Source organism: Mustela nivalis (genome assembly GCF_964662115.1).
Source record: "Mustela nivalis genome assembly, chromosome: 7".
NCBI classification, from domain to species: domain Eukaryota; kingdom Metazoa; phylum Chordata; class Mammalia; order Carnivora; family Mustelidae; genus Mustela; species Mustela nivalis.
In genome coordinates this window covers 83,820,000-83,842,871 of record NC_139026.1, presented here as the reverse complement: position 1 = coordinate 83,842,871, position 22,872 = coordinate 83,820,000, and the positions used below count along the sequence as shown (strand labels likewise).

The 22,872-nt window shown below is 35.8% G+C and overlaps 1 long non-coding RNA gene across 1 annotated transcript in view; it reads left to right on the top strand.

Annotated features, from left to right (window-relative positions):
- The window catches only part of LOC309870141, a 58,152-nt gene that overhangs the window by 3,145 nt on the left and 32,135 nt on the right, over positions 1–22,872 (top strand). Inside the window, exons 2-3 of the long non-coding RNA XR_014314507.1 lie at positions 608–699; positions 10,819–10,874. This is a non-coding gene — a long non-coding RNA (uncharacterized lncRNA). The remainder of the gene's footprint in view (positions 1–607; positions 700–10,818; positions 10,875–22,872) is intronic.

Below are 22,872 nucleotides of genomic sequence, written 5' to 3'. Positions count from 1 at the left end.
TACCATTCACCCTGATGACTATTACAGCTATCAGGTTTCTCTCCTTCTAGTAGTAGTCAGTGTTCTTTCCCTCCAATTTTATCCATCTTTACTGATAACACCCTTGTCAGTCACCCATCATATTTTGCCTGGCTACTGTAATTACCTTCTAATTGACCTCCTAACTCTACGACCAAGAGATCCTCTAAAAAATACAGAGAAATTTTGACATTTCCTATAATAGCTTCCTATTATATTTAGAATAAAATTTGGGATTATCGTGGCATACAAAGCCCTAGGAGATCTATTTCTGAATTCCATGACCATATTTTCTATGATTATTCACTTCACAGAATGTTCTTTTAAAAACTTAAATCTGACTTCGTTTTTCCCCGGATTAAAAACCTTCAAAGTTTAGTAATCTTTACCACATTGTACAATGTTACGTCTGTTAAGAATATTTTTGGCTCTAAGTAATGGAAAAACTAATTAATGGTGTCTTAAAAAAAGGGATGAATTTTTCTTAAAGAACAAGAAATCCTAAGTAGACAGTTGGTGGTATTGGTGCAGCTGTTTAATGATTCCATGAAGTCCTCAGATTCCTTCTTTTTTTCTCTTCCATCCTTAGTATGTTGGTGTTTGATCTTGTGCCTATCACTTCATGGTCCCAAGATGGTTTGTAAAGTTCCAGACATCACACCTATATCATCCGTGTTCAAGGTAAGAAAAAGGTAGAAGAGATAGGAGCTATCTCTCCTAAAAAGGTAGAAGAGGTACTCCTCTTCCAGGGCCTTTGCACTTATTTCTCCAGCTGGAAAGAGTTTTCCCCAAATTTTCATATGGTTTGCTCCTTGTAACTACGGAGGTCACAATACAGATATCTCAAAGAGAAGAGTTACTAATCCAAAGTAGCACCTCTTAGTTTACTCTGTTTTTTTTTTTTTTTTCCTTTTATTGAAATCTATAGCATTTTGTAGGGTCGCTGTAACTAAGTATCAAAGACGAGGTGGCTTAATGTCTTCCTTCAGGTTTCTGTAACAAAAATACCATAGATGGGGTAGCATACATTACCGAAATTTATTTCTCACAACTCTGGTGGATGGAAAATCAAGATGCCTGCTGATTCAATTCCTGGTGAGAACGCTCTTCCTGGTTTGCAGATAGACACCTTCTTGTGTGTCCTCACATGGCAGGGAGAGAGCAAGGAAGCAACTTCTTTTGCATCTCTTCTTATAAGGACACTAATACCACCATGGAAGCTTTACTCTTAGGACCTAATTATCTCCCAAAGACCCCATCTCCAAATGTCATCACAGTGGGGACTAGGGTTTCAACATACGGATTTGCATGTTCAGTCCACAGGACTCAAACAATGGAAATTTATTGTCTCATAGTTCTGAAAACTAGAAATCCAGATCAAAGTGTTGGGGTTGATTCCTTCTGAAGGCTGTAAGGCAAAGAGTTGCTCCAGACCCTTCTCCTTGGCTTGCAGATGGCCATTTTTCTCCCTGCATCTTCACATTGTCTTCCCTTTGTATCTGTCTGTATCTTCTTCTCATAAGGATACTAGTCATATTGGATTAGGATCCAAGCTAATGACCTCATTTTAGTGTGATTACCATTGTAAAAAACATCTATCTCCAAGGTCCTGTTCTGAGGGATGGGGGTTAATAATTCATATATATTCATAATATTGTATATGATATATAGTATATATATAATTCATATAATATGAATTTATAATATGAAGTTATCTATATGAATATAGATACTCATAACACATATGGATTGAATCATGTCCTCTTCCTCAAACCATAACAAACTCAATAAATATGTGCTAAACGAATGGATGGATTTGAATCATAGCCACCATTTACTGAATGTTTACAATGTGTCAGGTGCTACATGGAGTGCTTTAACCCATATCCTTTAATTCTCACAGTAATTCAGTGAAGAAGTTTCTACATGTATTCTCTTTTAGAAATGGGAAAACGATAGCTAGAGTTGTAGTGAGTAAAAGGGCAATATAGTGGAAGCCAGGAAGACAATGAAGGCTGGGATGTCTCTATCAAAATACTGAGGAAACTTCATTTGAGACATCTTCATTATCGTTGACCACATTAGATCATAATTAAACAAGAAGACTGAAATAGAGAGTTTATACAGGGGTCAGCAAACTGGTTTCCATGAAATACATATTTTAGGCTTCTGGGTCACATGGTTTCTGTCATAACTTCCTTGTCATTGTAGTATGAAGAAGCCATAAAGAATACATAAACAAATGACCATGGTTGTGTTCCAATAAAACTTTATTTATGAAAGCCAGTGACTAGTCTTGGTTAAAGAAATTTTTATTTTTTTTGTCCTTTCATTTTCCTAAAAGCAAATTAATTTTATGAATTTAGAAAAGCTTTGCTGACCTGCATCTCTGAGATGTCCCTTTTAAAAAGATTTGTACTATATCATTCAAAATTTGAGAGATACTCCGAAGGTCTACAACTGTCTTCCCAAATGTTCTCTCCTCTGGAAAATTTATTGTCACGTCCTTTTACATGGTGGACTTATTTCTGAGTGATGACAGAAGAGAGCTCTGGGGACAGAAAAGAAGTCAAAGGGACAAAGATGCAAGAGCTAGCAATCCTGAGTTTCATTCCTGGCTGAGGGATGAACAAAGCTAGCTTCAGTGCCTATTACTTCAATTCTCCACGAGTTGTTTCCTTGCTTGAAGAGATCAGAAAACAAAATTTATCTAAGGATGTAGTCCTGGGGTGCCTGGGTAGCTCAGTCATTAAGTGTCTGCCTTTATACTGGCATAAAAACAGACACATAGACCAGTGGAACAGAGTAGAGAGCCCAGATATGGACCCTCAACTCTATGGTCAAATAATTTTCCAAAACAGGAAAATATATACAGTGGAAAAAAGACAGTCTCTTCAATAAATGGTGCTGGGAAAATTGGACAGCTGTATGTTGAAGAATGAAACTCAACCATTCTCTTAAACTGTACACAAAGATAAACTCAAAGTGGATAAAAGACCTCAACGTGAGACAGGAATCCATCAGAATCCTAGAGGAGAACATAGGCAGTAACCTCTTCGATATTAGCCACAGCAACTTCTTTCAAGATATGTCTCCAAAGGCAAAGGAAACAAAAGCAAAAATGAACTTTTGGGACTTCATCAAGATCAAAAGCTTCTGCACAGCAAAGGAAACAGTCAACAAAACAAAGAGTCAACCCACGGAATAGGAGAAGATATTTGCAAATGACAGTACAGACAAAAGGTTGATATCCAGGATCTATAAAGAACTCCTCAAATTCAACACACACAAATCAGATAATCATATAAAAAAATAGGCAGAAGATATGAAAAAGACACTTCTCCATTGAAGACGTACAAATGGCTATCAGACACATGAAAAAATGTTCATCATCGCTAGCCATCAGGGAGATTCAAATTAAAACCACATTGAGATACCACCTTATACCAGTTAGAATGGCCAAAATTAACAAGACAGGAAACAATGTGTTTTGGAGAAGATGTGGAGAAAGGGGAACCCTCTTATACTGTTGGTGGGAATGCAAGTTGGTGCAGCCACTTTGGAGAACAATGTGGAGATTCCTAAAGAAATTAAAAATAGAGCTTCCCTATGACCCTGCAATTGCACTACTGGGTATTTACCCCAAAGATACAGATGTAGTGAAGGCAAATTGGTGCAGCCACTTTGGAGAACAATGTGGAGATTTCTATAGAAATTAAAAATAGAGCTTCTCTATGACCCTGCAATTGCACTACTGGGTATACAGATGTAGTGAAAAGAAGGGCCATCTGTATGTACCCCAGTGTTTATAGCAGCAATGGCCATGGTCGCCAAACTGTGGAAAGAACCAAGAAGCCCTTCAACGGATGAAAGGATAAGGAAGATGTGGTCCATATACACTATGGAGTATTATGCCAACATCAGAAAGGATGAATACACAACTTTTGTAGCAACGGGACTGGAAGAGATTATGCTGAGTGAAATAAGTCAAGCAGAGAGAGCCAATTATCATATGGTTTCACTTATCTGTGGAGCATAACAAATAACATGGAGGACATAGGGAGATAGAGAGAAGGGAGTTGAGGGAAATTGGAAGGAGAGGTGAACCACAAGAGACTACGGACTCTGAAAAACAGCCTGAGGGTTTTGAAGGGGTGGGTGGTGGGAGGTTAGGGGAGCCAGGTGGTGGGTGTTAAGGAGGAGGGCACGAATTGCATGAAGCACTGGGTGTGGTGCATAAACAATGAATTCTGTTATGCTGAAAAGAAATTAAAAAAAAAAAAGGTGTCTGCCTTTGGCAGGTTATGATCCCAGGATTCTGGGATTGAGCCCACATCTAGCTCCCTGCTTGTTGGGAAGCCTGCTTCCCCCTCTCCCACTCTCCCTGCTTGTGTTTCCTCTCTCACTGTGTGTGTCTCTGTCAAATAAATAAAATCTTAAGGACTACATCCTTTTTTCTTTTTTTATTAAACCTTGGAGGTGACCTGAATAAATATACTTGATAAATAGACAAGGTAAGGGTAACCTGATTAAGGGGCACTAAAGAATTCTCCCTTGTTGCCTGAATATTTGTATATTTTCAACTTTGTGAGTCCTTGTGCTCCTTGTCAGCTTTTGATGAGTTTTTTATATTTTCTCCTGATTATAAACCTCAAGGACTCGGCCTGTTTGTTTTTTTTTGTTTTTGTTTTTCTTCCCCCTCTTCTCACAACTGTCCTATTTCATTATAGTCCATGGAGGTCTTCTTTTTTCAAGTCTAGATAAGATGGAGTTTCCATTGCCCCACCATTCACCCCTTAGTAGCACGGTGGCCCTGCTTTGTGGGCCCATGTCTGTTGCACTTTAAGCAGCCCACTTCTAAAGCAACCTGAGAAACAGGACCTAACAGAAATGAATATGGGAGTTTATATGATAACCTAAAGATCTTACAGTAGTGGACCCTGGTCTAAGACTTCTCCATGTCTTCATTTTCATTTAAGAAAAACGTCATTTTTTTATTACAGCAGTAACACGTGGCAATATGTTAGACTAAATGTCCTGAAAATCTGTACAATATGAAATCCAAGGAATTCTATATTAAATATAACAAACATCCTTTAAACACATAGCTGAAATGATAAAAAATGTTAGAAAAATCTCTAAGAGCCAAAAACAAAGAGGGAGCTGGAAACCTGTGTGGTTCTTCCCGAAATTCTTCTTCTTCTTCTAGATTTTATTTATTTATTTGTCAGAGTGAGATAAAGAGCACATGAGCACAAGCAGGGAGAGCAGCAGGCAGAGGGACGAGCTCAGCTGGGAGCCTGATGTGGGACTCGATCCCAGGACCCTGAGATCATGACCTGAGTCGAAGGCAGCCACTTCACCAACTGAGCCACCCAGGCATCCCCTGAAATTCATCTTGAAGCACGGACTTCCCAGGGAGCCTCTGTCAGTTCTAATAATCAACAGACTTTCATTTTAATGGCTGGGCAGTAGATACAAGATGAGGTTTTAAAGCCTTCAGGATGGGGAATTGGAACTTCAAGATCCCTCCAGAGCCAGGACCTCAGAAATACATTCTGAAGGAAGGAATGTACTAGGAAAAAACAAACAAACAAACAAACAAACAAAATCCACCTACTGGCTATATGAAATGAAAATGACACTTACTTATCAGGACCTAAGCTCCAGACTGAAAAAAAATGTAATCAAGTCTTTCCCATGTGTGGGTTTGGGATTTGAATTTTAGATTACCTGAATGTCTAGGAATCCCTAGCCTGAGGAATTCAAGAAGTTATTTGAGAGGACCCCAGAACACATGACAAAAGCAAATGCACATTCCCCATGGAGGCTTGTCTTCTTACTCAGGCTCTGAAGGATTCTTAGAGATTAAACCCCAAATAAGACTTCATAGGTTAAAATTTCACATAGGAAATGAACCATTATGTATGACCATGTTAACAGATACAATAAAAGCAAAATTAGACACCCAATACCTTTTGATATTAAATGATCACATATAGGTTATAAGTAGATTTTAATATGTCTCTTTGCCAGTACCAGACTTGTTACTGTACCTTTAAAATCAAGAAGTATGAAACCTCTGACTTTGTTCTTCTTCAAGATTGTTTTGGCTATTGTGGTCCCTTGGGATTCCATATGAATTTTAGGATGGACTTTTCTAATTCTGTAAAAAAAAATTCACTGGAATTTTGATAGCGATCACATGAATTATTTTGAGGAGTGTTGACATCTTACCAATATTAAGTTCTTGAATCCGTGAGCACAGGAAGTCTTTCCATTTATTGGTGTTCTCTTTAATTTCTTTCAGTAGTGTCTGGTTTTCAGTGTACAAGTCTTTCATCCCTTAGATAAACTGATTCCCAAGTATGTTATTTGTTTTGATGTGATTGCAAATGGAATTTTCTTAATTACTATTTCAGATTTTCATTGTTAATGCATAAAAAAGTAACTGATTTTTGTGTGTTGATTTTGTAGGTTTTAACATTGCTAAATATACATATTCTAATATTTTTGTGTGTGGAAACTTTAGGGTCTTCTACAAAATCATTGTTTGTGAGCAGAGATAATATTACTTCTTTCTTTCTAATTTGGATGTTCTTTATTTCTATTTTTTGCTTAATTGCTCTGCCTAGGATTCCTAGTACTATGTTGAATGAAAGTAATGAAAATAGACTACTTGTCTAATTCCTGATCTTAAAGGGAAAGCTCTCAGTCTTTCACCATTAAATGTGTTAACTCAGCTAAACTTTTCAGAATATGGTCCTTTATTATGTTGAGGTAGTTACCTAATAGTGCTAGTTTGTTGAATGTTTATATCATGAAAGGGTGTTAAATTTCATCAAATGCCTTTTCTGCATCAATTGAGAAAATCATAGGTTCCTTTCTATTAATGTAGTGTATTACATTATCTACATTAATCAATGTAGATTAATATTTGTTTGTTGAACCATCCTTACATTCCAGGAATAAATCTCACTGCAGCATGGTATATAGTCCTTTTAAATTGTTGTTAAATTCTGTCTGCTAGTATTTTTCTTGAGGTTTTTATCAGCAATATTCATCAGGGGTATTGGTCTGCAATTTTCTTGTCGTAGCTTTTGTTGAGATTTGGTATCAGTGTAATACATAGAATGAGTTTAGAAGTACTCCTTCCTCTTCAACTTTTTGGAAGAGTTTGAGGAGAGTTGTTTTGTGTGTTTCTAGGAATTTGTCCACTTTATCTGAGATACTGAATTTGATGTACAGTTGTTCATAGTATTCTCTCATAATCCCTTTTATTTCTGTAAAGTCTACTGTAATACCCCCTTTGTCATTTCTGGTATTAGTTTTTGAGGTATTCTGTTAGTCATTGTAGCTAAAGTTTTGTCTGTTTTGTTGATCTTTTTGAACAGTCAATTCTTGGTTTCATCGATTTTTCTCCATTAGGTTTTTAACTCTCTATTTTGTTTATCTCTATTCTAATCTTCATTATTTCTTCCTTCAGCTAGTTATTGATTTGCTATCTTCTCTTTTTATTCTTTCCAATATAATTAATATGTGCTATTATATTAGTTTTAGGTGTATAATATAGCTATTGAGCAATTCTAGACATTACTCAGTGCTCATCAGGGTAAGTATATTCTTGACCACCTTCATCAGTTTTACCCATCCCCTCTGATAACCACCAGTTTGTTCTCTATATTTAAGAGTCTGGTTTTTTGTCTTCTTTATTTTATTCAATAAATTCCACATATGAGTGAAATCATATGATACCTGTTTTGCTTGTCTTTTTCTGACTCATTTCACTTGGCATTATACCCTCTAGATCCATCCATGTTGTTGCAAATAGCAAGATTTCATTCTTTATTATGACTGAGTAATATTTCATTGTGTGTATGTGTATGTGTATATGTGTACACACATCATCTTTATCCATTCATCTGTCACTGGGTGTCTGGGTTGATTCCATAATTTGGCTATTATAAATAATGCTGCAATAAACATAAAAGTGCATACATCTATTCCAGTTAATTAATGTTTTCATTTTCTTTCATTATATACCAAGTAGTGGAATTACTAGACCATATGGTAATTCTATTTTTAATTTTTTTGACAAACCTCCATACTGTTTGCCACAGTAGCTGCACCAGTTTGCTTTCCCACTGACAGTACAAAAAGTTTCATTTTCTCCACATCCTCACCAACACTTGTCTCTTGTATTTTTAATTTTAGCCATTCTGACAGGTATGAAGTGATAACTCATTGGGGTTTTGATTTGTATTTCCCTTATGTTGTGCATCTTTTCATGAGTCTGTTAGCCATGTGTATGTCTTCTTTGGAGAAATGTTTGTTCATGTGTTCTACCCATTTTTTACTTTGATTATTCGTGGGTTTTTGAGTTCTAGAAGTTCTTCATATATTTTGGATAGTAACCCTTTATTGGATATGTCATTTGCATTTATCTTCTCCAATCCAGTAGGTTGTCTTCTTGTGTTGTTGATTGTTTCTTTTATTGTATGGGAGCTGTTTATTTTGTGATAGTCACATAATTTACTTTTGCTTTTATTTCCCTTGCCTGAGGAGACAGTGTTGCTGTGGCTGATGTCAGAGAAATTACTACCTGTGATCTCTAGTAGGATTTTTATGGTTTCAGGTTTCACATTTAGATTTTTTATCTATTTTGAGTTTAGGTTTATGTGTGGCTTAAGGAAGTGATCCAGTTTCATTCTTATGCATGTTGTCCTGCTTACCTAACACTGTTGTTGAAGAGATCATCTTTTTCCCATTGGATATCCTTGCCTCCTTTGTCAAAGATTAATTGATCACATAACCATGGATTTATTTCTGGGCTCTGTATTCTGTTCCATTGATCTATGTGTCTATTTTTGTGCTAGTAATAACTAACTTCATTACAGTAGTTTTGTAGTGTGTCTTGAAATTTGTGACTGTGATACCTGCAGTTTTGTTCTTTATAAAGATTGCTTTGATTATTCAACAGCTTTTGTGACTTGATAACATTTTAGTATTATTTATTCTGGTTCTTTGAAAAATGCTATTGGTATTTTGATAGGGGTTGCAACAAATCTGTAGATTGTTTTGAGTAATATGAACATGCTAACAATATTTGTTGTCTCAGTCCCTCAGCATAAAATATCTATTTGTTTGTGATATCTTCAATTTCTTTCATCAGTATTTTATAGTTTTCAGAATGCAGGTATTTCACCTCATTGGTTAAGTTTATTCCTAGGTATTCTTGGTGCAGTTGCAAATGGGATAGTTTTCTTAACTTCTCTCTCTGCTGCTTCATTATTAGTGTATAGAAATGCAGCAGATTTCTGTATATTGATTTTGTGTCCTGCAACTTTACTGAATTCATTGATACTGCCAAATTGTGTGTGTGTGTGTGTGTGTGTGTGTGTGTGTACAGAGTCTTTAGGGTTTTCTATATGGAGTATCATGTCATCTGTAAATAGTGGAAGTTTTAGTTCTTCTTTACTGATTTGGATGCCTTTTATTTATTTTTGTTGTCTGATTGCCATGGCTAGGATTATCAGTATTAGGTTGAATACTTACTCCTGATCTTAGGGGGAAAAAATAGTTTTTTGTTTTGTTTTGTTTTTATCATTTAGTATGATGATGGCTATAGGTTTTTCATAGAAGGCCTTCGTTATGTTATGGTATGTTCCCTCTAGATCTACTTCGCATAGAGTTTTTATCATGAATTGATGTTGTACTTTGTCAAATGCTTTTTCTGTATCTATTGAAATTATCATGTGGTTTTTATCCTTTTATTGATGGGTCCTTTCATGTTGCTTGATTTGTGAATATTGAACTACCCTTGTGTCCCTGGAATAAATCCCACACGATTGTCAGATTTATTCGATTTGAGTTACTAATATTTTGCTGAGGACTTTTTCCCTCTATATTCACAAGAGAGATTAGCCTGTGGTTCTCCTTTTTATTTTTATTTTGTGATGTGTGGGTTTTTTTTTTTTTTTTGGTTTTGATATTGATGTGATACTGTGTGATACTGGCCTCATAGAATGAATTTTGAATCTTTCCTTCCTCTTCTGCTCTTTGGAGTAATTTGAGAGGAATGGGTATTAACTTTTTTTTTTAATGTTTTATAGAATTTTCCTGTGAAGCCATCTGCTCCTGGACTTGTGTGTGTGTGTTTCCAGAGTTTTTTGATTAATGATTCAATTTCATTGCTGGAGATTGGTTTGCTCAAATTTCTATTTCTTCCTGGTTCAGTTTTGGTAGTTTATATGTTTTTAGGAATTTATCCATTTCTTCTAAGGTGTCCAGTTTGTTGGCCTATAGTTTTTCAGTTTTCTCTTATAATTGTTTTTATTTCTGTGGTGTTGGTTGTTATTTCTCTTCTTTCATTAATAATTTTGTTTATTTAGGTCCTCTCTCTCTCTTTAATGAGTTTTGCTAGAGGTTTATCAATTTTATTGATCTTTTTAAAAACCAGTTCCTAGTTTCATTGTTTGGTTTTTAGTTTCTATGTCATTTATTTCTGTTCTAATCTTTATATTCCTTCTTTTTGCTGGATTTGGGTTTTGTTTGTTATTTTTCTAACTCCCTTAGGTGTAAGTTTAAGTTGTTTGAGATTTGTTTCTTGAGGTAGACTTGTATTACTATAAATTTCCCTTCTTAGAACCACTTTTGCTGTATCCCAAAGATCTTGGACATTGTGTTTTCATTTTCATTTGTTTTCATGTACTTTTTTTTTTTTTTTTTTGATATCTTAGTTGACCCATTAATTGTTAAATAGCATGTTGTTTAACTTCTTTGTGTTTCTCTTCTTTTCAGACTTTTTTCCTGTGGCTGATTTCTGGTTCCATAATGTTGTGGTCAAAAGATGCCTGGTATGATTTTGAGCTTTTTGAATTTGTGGAGACTTGTTTTGTGGCCTAACATGTGATCTACTATGGAAAATGTTCCATGTGCACTTGAAAAGAATGTGTATTCTGCTGTTTTAGGATAGAATGTTCTGAATATGTCTTTTAAATCCATCTGGCCACTGTGTCTTTCAAACCCACTGTTCCCTTGTTGAAGTTCCATTTGGATGATCTTTCCATTTCCATCAGTGTAAGTGGGGTGTTGAAGTTCCCTACTATTGTTGTGATACTGTCAATTATTTCTGCTGTTTGTTATTACCTATTTTATGTATTTGGGTACTCCCATGTTGGGTGTATAGATATTTACAATTTTTATATCTTATTGTATTGTAACCTCTATTATTATATATTGCTCTTTTTTGTCTCTGTTATAGTCTTTGTTTTAAAGTCTATTACGTCTGATGTAAACATTGCTTCTCCGGTTTTTTTTTGACATACATTTGCACTGTAAGTGTTTTCCATCCCTTCACTTTCAATCTCCAGGTATCTTTAGGTCTAAAATTAGTCCCTTAAAGGCAGCATATAGATGAGTCACTTTTTTAAAAATCCGCTCTATCTCTCTATGTCTTTTGATTGGAGCATTTAGTACATTTACTTTCAGAGTAATTACTCATGGCTATGTATTTGTAGCCATTTTGTTATGTTTTGTTGTTGTTTCTATAGATTTTTCTCTCCTCCTTTCTTCTCTTGTTGGCTTTCTTTAGTGATACACTTAGATTCCTTTTCCTTTACTCTTTGAATATTTATTGCTAGTTTTTGATTTGTGGTTACCATTAGGTTTGTATATACATCTTCTGCATATAGCAGTTTATATAAAGTTGATGGTCACTTAAGTTTAAATCCATTCTTTATTCCGTTTCCTCCTACATTTTAGGTATATAGTGTCAAGTTTTACATATTTTTTTTTTTTAAGATTTTATTTATTTATTTGACAGAGATCACAAGCAGGCAGAGAGGCAGGCAGAGAGAGAGGAGGAAGCAGGCTCCCTGCTGAGCAGAGAGCCCGATGCGGGGCTCGATCCCAGGACCCTGGGATCATGACCTGAGCCGAAGGCAGCGGCTTAACCCACTGAGCCACCCAGGCGCCCCAAGTTTTACATATTTTTATGTTATTAATCCCCTGACTGATTTTTATAGAAATATTTGTTTTTATTGCTTTTGTGTTTTTCACTTTTCATACTCTTACTTATTCTCTTTTCACTCAAAGAGTTCTCTTTAGTACTTCTGGTATGACTGGTTTACTGCTCATGAATTCCTTTAGGTTTTGTTTATGTGATAAACTCTATCTCTCCTCTATTCTGAATAACAGCCTTGCTGGGCTATAGATTTTTCTGTTTCAGCACTTTAACTATATCCTCCCACTCCCTTCTGGCCTACAAGGTTTCTCCTGAAAAATTTTCTTATAGTCTTAAGGGGTTTCCCTTGTATGTAACTGTCTTCTTTTCTTTTGCTGCTTTAAACTTTTTTTTTCTTCATCACTATTTTTTGCCATTTTAATTACTATGTGTATTGCTGTGGAACTCCTTGAGTTGAATTTGGGGGGGGGGTGCTTTCTGTGCTTCCTGGATTTGGTTATCTGTTTTCTTCTCCAGATTAGAGAATTTTTCCACTATTATTTCTTCAAATAAGTTTTCTGTACCCTTATCTCTCTTTTCTTCTCAGATATCTATAATGCAGATACTACACTTGATGGAGTTACTGAGTTCCCTAAGACTATTCTCAATTTGCATAATTTTCTTTCCTTTCCTTTGCTCAGCTTGGTTACTGAAGTCATTACTGTCTTCTAGTCATTACTGTCTTCTAGGTCATTAATTTATCCCTCTGCTTCATCTAGCCTGCCATTTATTCTGTCAAGTGTATTTTTAATTTCATTTATTGTGTTCTTGATCTCTGATTGGTAGTTTTTTAAAAAAAATCTCTTTGTTAAGGATCTCACTGAGTTCCTCCACTCTTTTCTTAAATCCAGTGAGTATCTTTATCTAATGAGTATAATTATGTTACATTCTCTATTGTGCATATTACTTATATTGATTTTGCTTTGGTCTCTTGCTGTGGTTTGGTCCTTTTATTTCATTTGGGACATATTCCTGTCTCCTCATTTTGTCTGAATACCTGTGACTATTTCTGTGAGTTAGGAAAGTTAGCTACTTCTCTTGTTTTTAATGGTAGCCTTATGAAGTAGTACCGTGCAGTGTCCCCTGTTCCCATAGGCCTGATGCTTCAGCGAGTATTTCCTATGTGTGTTGTGTGTGCTCTGCTATTGAGTCTTGGCTTTGTTTTCCTTCAGAAAAGTTGTCAGCAGAGGTTCTCTTTGCCTGTTGTGAACAGAAGGTGTGCAGTGGTCTGACAGTGAAGCAAGACCTGCCCCTGCTGGAACTAAGGTCCCCAAAATGTGCGGGTCTTGACAGGGTTTGCCGAGGTCTTTGGAGGAGAGGCCCACAGCACCAGGACTGAGGCAAGCATGACTGGGAAGCACAGGTTGGGGGAGGGTGCAAGCAAGTTATATAAGGAGTGTTGGAGCTGTGCTGGTTCCCACAGATGGCCATTGTTTATGCTGGGGAAATAGAGAAGGGAAATGGCACCTGCTAGCTCCTTTGTTCCTGGAGGAGTCTCCCCATGATCCCTGTCTCTCTGGGCCATGCTCCAAGATGAGCAAATCACTCTCCCTCACATCTGCCCCCCAGAGTTTTTTCAAACTGCTAGTTCTGTGCTGTATCTGCACAGTTTGTCATGCTGTCTCTTTAAGGGTGGAGACTCCACTTCCTAATACTTCAGGGCTCTTCTAGAGCTGAGCCCACTGATTTGTTAAATTTCAGACTTTAAATCTTACTGGTTTTGAGAATTCATGGAATTCAGCCTCTCTCACCTTCAAAGGCAAATATTATGGAGATTCCTTTTCCTGTTCATGGTCTCCCTAGTAAAAAAAAAAAAAACTTTGTTTTCTGCCCTCTCTGTGCCACAGGTTCCCTCCCCACTGCAGATGAAATATGGCTATGTCTTTGCCCTTCCCACCTCCTTCAGTGTAGCTTCCTTCTCTTCATTTAGTTGGGAAGTTTATTCCATCAGTCTTCAGGTCATTTTCTTGGTTATTTATGCTGGAATGGACATTACCCAGTTGTATTTAGGAGGATGTGAGCTTAGGCTCTTCCTACTCTGCTGTCTTCCCAGCCGACCTCTAGAGACATCTTTTTTCCCAGTTGTATTGAGATATAATTAACATACAACATTATGTAAGTTTAAGGTATATACAATGTGGTGATTTTATCTGCTAATATATTGCAAAATGATTACTATCACAGCATTTGCTAACACTTCCATCATGCTAACATAATTGCCATTTCTCTTTTATGTTGAGAGCATTTAAGACCTATTTTCTTAACAACTCTCAAGTATCGTGATACAGTATTATTAACTCTAATCACCATGCTGTATGTTAGATCTCTAGAATTTATTCATCTTATGACAGAAGTGTATACTCTTTAACCAGCATCTCCTCATCTCCCCCATCCCCAGCTTTTGATAACCACCATTTTACTCTGTTTCCAAGTTTGCTTTCTTTTTTTTTTTTTTTTAGGTTCCATGCATAAGTGATGTTTTATAGTATTTGTCTTTCTCTGAATTAATTTAACATAATGCCCTCAAATTTCATCTAAGTTGTCACAAATGATAAGATTTATTTTCTCATGGCTGAGTAATATTCCACTGTATTTCTACATCACATTCTCTTTATCCATTCATTTGTAGACAAAGGTTGTTTCCATATATTGGCTATTGTGAATAATGCTGCAATGAACATGGCAATGCAGATAGCTCTTTGAGATCCTGTTTTAATATTTTTTGGATGTATATCCAGAAGTTGAGTTGCTGGACCATATTGTAGTTCTATTTTTAACTTTGGAGAAACTTCCATACTGTTTTCCATAGTGATTGCAAGAATTTACATTCATACCAGTAGTGCACAGGGGCTCTCTTTTCTCCAGATCCTGATCAAGACTTGTTAGTTATGGTATTTTGATGATAACCTTTTAACAGGTGTGAGGTGATCTCTCATTTGGTTTTAATTAACATTCCTATGATGATTAGTGATGTTAAGCGCCTACTGACCATTTGTATTTCTTCTTTGCAAAAATATTCAGATCCTCTATCCATTTTTAAATTGCACTGCTTGTTTTCTATTGAGTATTTTGGATATTAACCCCTTATCAGATATATGATTTCAAATATTTCTTCCCCTTACATAGGCTGCCTTTTTATTTTGATAATAGTGTCTTGACTGCAGAAATTTTGTAAGTTTGATGTAGTCCCACTTATAATTTTTGCTTTTGTTGTTTGCACTTTTGGTTTCATATTCAAAAAATTATGGTCAACACCAATATCCAGGAGCTTCTTCCCTATCATCTTCTAAAAGTTTTATTGTTTCAGTTGTTATGTTTACATCTTTAATTCCTTTAGAGTTAATTTTTGTGAGTGGTATAAACAGGGGTCTAGTTTCATTCTTCGGAGCATGATTTCCAGTTTTCCCAGCATCAGTCATGAAGAAACTATTCTTTCCCCATTGAGTGTCTTGGCTCCCTTGTCAAATATTAGTTGGCTGTACATGCAAAGGCTTATTTCTGGGTTCTCAATTCTCTTTCATTTGTCTATGTGTCTATTTTTATTCCAGGGCCAATATTGGATTAATGTAGCATTGTAGTATAGTTTGAAATTAGTAAGTGTGATGTCCCCAACTTTGTTCTTTTTCAAGATTATTTTGGCTATTTGAGGTCTTTTGTAATTCCATACAAATTCAAGGATAGTTTTTTCTACTTCTATGAAAAATGTCATTGAAATTTTTAAAAATTTAATTTTTTTTCATTTTATTTATTTTCAGTGTTCCAGCATTCTTTGTTTATGCACCATACCCAGTGCTCCATGCAATATGTGCCCTCCATAATACCCACCACCAGGTGTCAAAATTTTGATAGGCATTGCCTTGAATTTATAGGTGGCTTTGGGTGGTTTTCTTTGAGTAGTGTTTCTTTCTTCTTTTCTTGCCTTTTTTTTTTGTTTTTAATTTTATTACTGAAATATAGTTGATATGCAATGTTTTATTAGTTTCAGGTGTACAACATAGTGATCTAATAATTCTATACCTATGCAATATTTACCATGATATATGGAGTTACCATCTGTCATTATATAGCATTATTACAGTATTATTGACTATATTCCCAATACTGTGCTTTTAATACCTGTGACTGACTTATTTTATAACTGTAAGCTTTTACCTTTTAACTCCCTTCACCTATTTCACCTATTCCCCCTACTCCCCTCCCCTTTAACAATCACATTTCTTCTCTGTATTTGAGTTTGTTTCTGGTTTTGTCTGTTCTGTTTTATTAGATTTCACATATACATGAAATCATACAGTATTTGTCTTTCTCTATCTGACGACTTTCACTTAACCAAACACCCCCTGGGTTTATCTATGTTGAGGAAAATGAGAAGATCTCATTCCTTTTTATGACTGAGCAATATTCAGTTGCATACATATATAGCACATCTTGTGTTTGTTTTTTTTTTTTTTTTAAGATTTTATTTATTTGAGAGAGAGATCACAAGTAGGCAGAGAGGTAGGCAGAGAGAGAGGGGAGGAAGAAGGCTCCCTGTGGAGCAGAGAGCCCGACGCGGGGCTCGATTCCAGGACCCCAGGATCATGACCTGAGCTGAAGGCAGAGGCTTTAACCCACTGAGCCACCCAGGCACCCCTATAGCACATCTTCTTTATCCATTAACCTACAACACTTAGATTGCTTCCGTATCTTGGCTGTTGTAAATAATGCTGCAAAGAGCACAAGATTGTGTGTAGCATTTTGCATTAGGGTTTGTGTTTTCTTTGGGTGAATACCTAGTAGAGGTATTACTGAATCATGGTAATTCTATTTTTAATTTTTTGAGGACCCTCCATATTGTTTTCCACAGTGATTTCACCAATTTACATTCCCACTGAAAGTTCTCTTTTGTCCATATCTTTACCAACACTTGCTAGTTCTTGTCTTTTTTGATCCTATCCATTCTAACCAATGCGAGATGATATCTCATTATGGTTTTGATTTGCATTTCCCTAGTGATGTTATCTCTTCATGTGTCTGTTGACCATCTGATGTCTTCCTTGGAAAAATGTCTATTCAGATCCTCTGCCCATTTCTTAATGGGATTATTTGTTTTATGGTGTTCAATTGTATATATTCTTTATATATTTTGGGTATTAACCCTTTATTGGACATATAATTTACAAATATCTTCTCCCATTCAGTAGGTTTCCACATTGTTTTATTGATGGTTCCCTTAGTTGTGCAAGAGCTCTTTATTTTAGTGAAATTCCAATAGTTTATTTAGAAAAACATATCTCAAAAATGTTGCCAAGGTTGATGTCTGAGATTACTGTGTTTATTTTCTTTTAGGAGTTTTATGGCTCCAGGTCTGTCTCACATTAAGTATTAAATCCATTTTGAATTTATTTTTGTATGTGGAGTAAGAAAATGGTCTAGTTTTATTCTTTTGCATGTTGCTATCCTGTTTTCCCAGCACCATTTGTTGAAGAGATTATCTTTTTCCCATTGTATGTTCTTGCCTCCTTTGTCAAAGATTAATTGACCATAAAATCATGGGTTTATTTCTGGGCTCTGTATTCTGTTCCATTCATCTATGTGCCTATTTTTGTGTCAGTAATTTGCTAATTTGATTACTGTAGCTTTGTAGAATATCTTGAAATCTGTGACTGTGATTTTGTTTTTGCTTTATTCTTTTTTATAAAGATAGATTGCTTTTGCTATTCAGGATCTTTTGTGGTTTGATAACATTTTAGTATTTTTTTTCTAGTTCTGTGAAAAATGCTATTGGTATTCTGATAGGGATTGCATCAAATCTGTAGATTGCTTTGAGTAATATGAACATATTAACAATATTTGTTGTCTCAATCCTTCAGCATGAAATATCTATTTGTGATGTCTTTGATTTCTTTCATCAGTGTTTTATAGTTTTCAGAATACAGGTCTATCACCTCATTGGTTAAGTTTATGCCAAGATATTTTATTATTTTTTGTGCAATTGCAAATGGGACTGTTTTTTAAAATTTCTCTTTCTGATGCTTCATTATTAGTGTGTAGAAATGCAACATATTTCTGTATATTGGTTTTGTGTCCTGTAATCTTACTGAATTCATTGTTACCATTAATTGCTTTTTTGGTGGAGTCCTTAGGGTTTTCCATGTATAGTAACATGTCATCTGCAAATACTGGAAATTTTACTTCTTCTTTACCAATTTGAATACCTTTTCTTTCTTGTCTCATTGCTATGGCTAGGACTTTCAGCTCTATTTTTTTTTTTTTTAAGATTTTTAAAATTTATTTGACAGAGATCACAAGTAGGCAGAGAGGCAAGCAGAGAGAGAGAGGAAGGGAAGCAGGCACCCTGCTGAGCAGAGAGCCTGAGGTGAAGGCTTTAACCCACTGAGCCACCCAGGCACCCCTAGGACTTGCAGCACTATCTTGAATAAAGGTGATGAGAATGTACACCTTTGTGCTGGTCCTGATCTCAAAGGGAAAGCTGTTTTTCACCACTGAATATGATATTAGCTGTGTTGTTGTTGTTGTTGTTTTTTCATGTACAGCCTTTATTGTGTTGAGGTATATTTCCTCCAAACCCACTTTGTTGAGAGCTTTATTAACAATATATTGGATTTTGTCAAATGCTTTTCTGCATCTATTGAGATCATATGATTTTTGCTTTTCATTTTTTAGTGTGATATGCCACAATGATTGATTTACAGATATTGAATCATCCTTTGATCCCCCGAATAAATTCCACTTAATTGTGGTAAATGATCCCTTTAATGTATTATTGAATTTGGTTTGCTAACATTTTATTGAGGATTTTTGCATTTGTGTTTACCAATACTGGCTTGTAGTTTTCTTTCTTTCTTTTTTTTTTTTTTTTTTTTTTGGTAGCGTCTTTGGTTTTGGCTGGCTTCATAGAATAAATTTGGAAATTTTTCTTCTATTTTTGGGACTATTTTGAGAAGAATAAATATTAACTCTTTTAAAAATATTTGGTAGAGCTCACCTATAAAGCCATCTGGTCCTGGACTTTTGTTCATTGAGCTGCTTTCCATAACCAATTAATTATTTTTTTTTTTTACTAGTAATCTCTTTGTCCATATTTTCCATTTCTTCCTGATTCAGTTTTCAAAGATGGAATGTTTCTAGGAATTTTTCCATTTGTCTAGGTTGTCCAATTCCTTGTCTTAATTTTTTTGTAGTAATCTCTTCTAATTCTTGACATTTGTGTGGTTTTGGTTGTTACTTTTCTTTCATTTCTGATTTTATTTAGAGTCCTCTCTTTTTCTTGATGAAGCTGGTTAAAAGGTTATCCATTTTGTTTATGTTTTCAAAGAACTGACTCTTGGTTTTGTCAATTTTTCTTTGTCTCCATTTATTTCTACTCTGATCTTTATAATTTTCATTTTCTACTAACATTGCATTTTAGTTCTTTTTCTGGCTCTTTTAAGTGTCAGATTTGATTGTTATTATTTGAGATTTTTCTTGTTTCTTGAAGTGGGCCGATATCACCATACATTCCCTTTTAAAACTCCCTTTGCTACATTCCAAAGAATTTGGACATCATATTCCATTTTCATTTGCCTCCAGGTATTTTTTAATTTCATCTTTGATTTCTCTGCTAATCCATTGGTTGTTTAGTAACATATTGTTTAGCCTGCAGTTGTGTTTTTATTTTCCGATTTTTTTTTCTTGCAATTGATTTCTAGTTTCATATTTTTGTGGTCAGAAAACATGCTTGATATGATTTCAGTCTTAAATTTATTGAAGCTTTTTTTATGGCCTACTATGTGACCTTTCTTGGAGAACATTCTATTCTGCTGTTTTGGGATGGAATGCTCTATATTTATCTGTTAACTCCATCTGATCTACTGTGTCATTCAAAGCTACTATTTCCTTATTAATTTTCTGCATTGGTGGTATATCCATTGATGTAAAAGGAGGGTTCCAGTCTCTTACTGTTATTGTATTACTGCCAACTTCTCCCTTTGTCTATAATACTTTATGTATTTAGGTGTACCTAAGTTGAGTGCGTAGATATTTATAATTATTACAACCCCTGCTTAGATTAATCCCTTTATCATTATGATGCTCTTCTATGTCTCTTATTACGGTATTTGTTTTAAAGTCTGTTTTGTCTGATAAAAGTATCGCCACTCCAGCTTTTTTGGGGGTGGGGGGCTGCCTTCCTTTTGGAATTATGATTTTCTGTAGTTGTATGCTTTGATTCCTTTCCCTTTATCTTTTGAGAATATACTGTAGGTTTTTGTCTTGTGCATACTCTGTGTTTTACATATAACATCTGATAGATTTAACAGTTTACACTAAAAACTTCAGTTGCATATAAATCTCTACCCTTTTATTTCCCCTCCTTTTACATTTTGATGTCACAATTTTCCTTTTTTATATTGTGTATCTATCAAAAATTATTGTCACTGTCATTATTCTTAGTGCTCTGTCCTTTAATGTTAATACTCAAGTGGTTAACACTCCATCATATTACAGTATTTGAGTATTCTGAATCTGACTATATACTTACCTCTTGTGTATATTTATTCACATGTTTTCATTTTACTGATCAGTGTATTTTCATCTCAGCTTGAAGAATTCCTTTCAACATTTCTTGTAAGGCAGGTCTAATGGTGATGAAGTCCCTCAGCTTTTGTTTGTCTTTGAAAGTTTTTATCATTCCTTCATTTCTGAAGAATACTCTGTGAAGTATTCTTGGTTAGTGATTTTGTTTTTTTCCTTTTAGTACCTTAAATATATCATCCCACTCTCTCCTGAACTGTAAAATTTCTGCTGAGAAAACATCTGATAACCTATGGGATTTCCTTTGTGAGTTATAAGTTATTTCTTCTCTTGCTTCTTTAAAGATTCTCCCTTTGTCTTTGATTTTTGACATTTTTATTATAATAAGTCTTGGAGTGGATCTTTTTTTTTTAATTTTTTATTTTTTATAAACATATATTTTTATCCCCAGGGGTACAGGTCTGTGAATCACCAGGTTTACACACTTCACAGCACTCACCAAACACATACCCTCCCCAATGTCCATAATCCCACTCCCTTCTCCCACCCCCCCTCCCCCCAGCAACCCTCAGTTTGTTTTGTGAGATTAAGAGTCACTTATGGTTTGTCTCCCTCCCAATCCCATCTTGTTTCATTGATTCTTCTCCTACCCACTTAAGCCCCCATGTTGCATCACCACTTCCTCCTATCAGGGAGATCATATGATAGTTGTCTTTCTCTGCTTGACTTATTTCGCTAAGCATGATACGCTCTAGTTCCATCCATGTTGTTGAAAATGGCAAGATTTCATTTCTTTTGATGGCTGCATAGTATTCCATTGTGTATATATACCACATCTTCTTGATCCATTCATCTGTTGATGGACATTTAGGTTCTTTCCATAGTTTGGCTATTGTGGATATTGCTGCTATAAACATTCGGGTGCACATGCCCCTTTGGATCACTACATTTGTATCTTTAGGGTAAATACCCAGTAGTGCAATTGCTGGGTCATAGAGCAGTTCTATTTTCAACATTTTGAGGAACCTCCATGTTGGAGTGGATCTCTTTAACTTGATCTTGTTTGGTTACCTAAGACCTTCATGGGCTTGGATATCCAAATCTCTCTCCAGATTTAGGAAGTTATCAGCCATTATTGCTTTAAATAAGCACTTACTACTTCTCTCTCTCTTTATTTCTCTTCTGGGGTTCTGTTAATTCTCAAATTGGTGTTTTGATGGTGTGCTATCGATCACATAGGCTTTCCTTTTTCCCACATTTTTCTTTTTGCTCCTCTGATTTGGATAATTTCAGTTGATCTGTCTTGGCCCTCATTTATTCTTCAGCTTGGTCAAGTCTATTGCTGAAATTCTCAAGTCTGTGGCTGAAGCCTTCTTAAGTTTTTATATTCTGCAGTTCCAATTTGTTTGGTTCTTTTTTGCCTTTTTCTTGTTGTTATTATCTCCATTAAACTTCTCATTTTGTTGATTGTTTTCTTGATATTGATAATTATTTACCTGCATTCTCCTGTAATTCTGTGAGGATATTTAGGACAATTATCTAGTAGACTTGTTGGGCAATTCCTGGATCCCCACTTATTTGGGGCCAGTTGCTGGAGGTTTACTGTATTCTTTTGGTTGTGTCATCTTTTTTTGTCCTGATTCTTTGTAATTCCTATACCTTTGCATAGGTACCTGCACATTTGAAGCAGCAGCTACCTCTTCCAGACTTTATGGACAGATTTGGGTAAGGGAAGACTTCCTTTGCATGTGAGGGCACACTGAAGTGTTATGATCCCAGGTTTAGTGGTGCAGGGTGTGAAATGCAGGGGTATATGGTAGCACTGGGTCTAGGGAGGTTTGTTGTGGTTTTTGGCTCAAGCCATTGGGGTCTATAGCTTTGACAACTGTGTCGTCATTGGCAAGTACTGTTGTTGGTCCTCAGTGGCTGCAAGGACTGTTGGAATTCTCAGTGAGGACAGACATCAGCCATGGCTAAAGCCAGCAGTGTACACATACTCAGCTGTGGGGACCAGCTGTAGGTGTCTATAAAGTTTCAGGGATAGGTTGCAGATATACACATAGTGATGTGTGCCAGACCAGGCAACAAGGGTCAGAGCCAAGGAAGGGTTCATGGGCAGCTGTGCTATTTGTGCTGTCCTCTGATTGTGTAATCTCTTCCTGGGCATATGCATTGCAGTGGATGCCAGTGATGTGCATCAGGTCAGCAGTGTGCAAGAGTATAGCTGGAGGGGCTAGCCTCAGGGGTCCTCTTGGTGGTGGAGGTCAGCCAGCGGGTTCTAGGCTGGTGTTCAGCATTCCAGTAGCTGCAGAGGCCTGGACAGGGGAAAGGAGCAG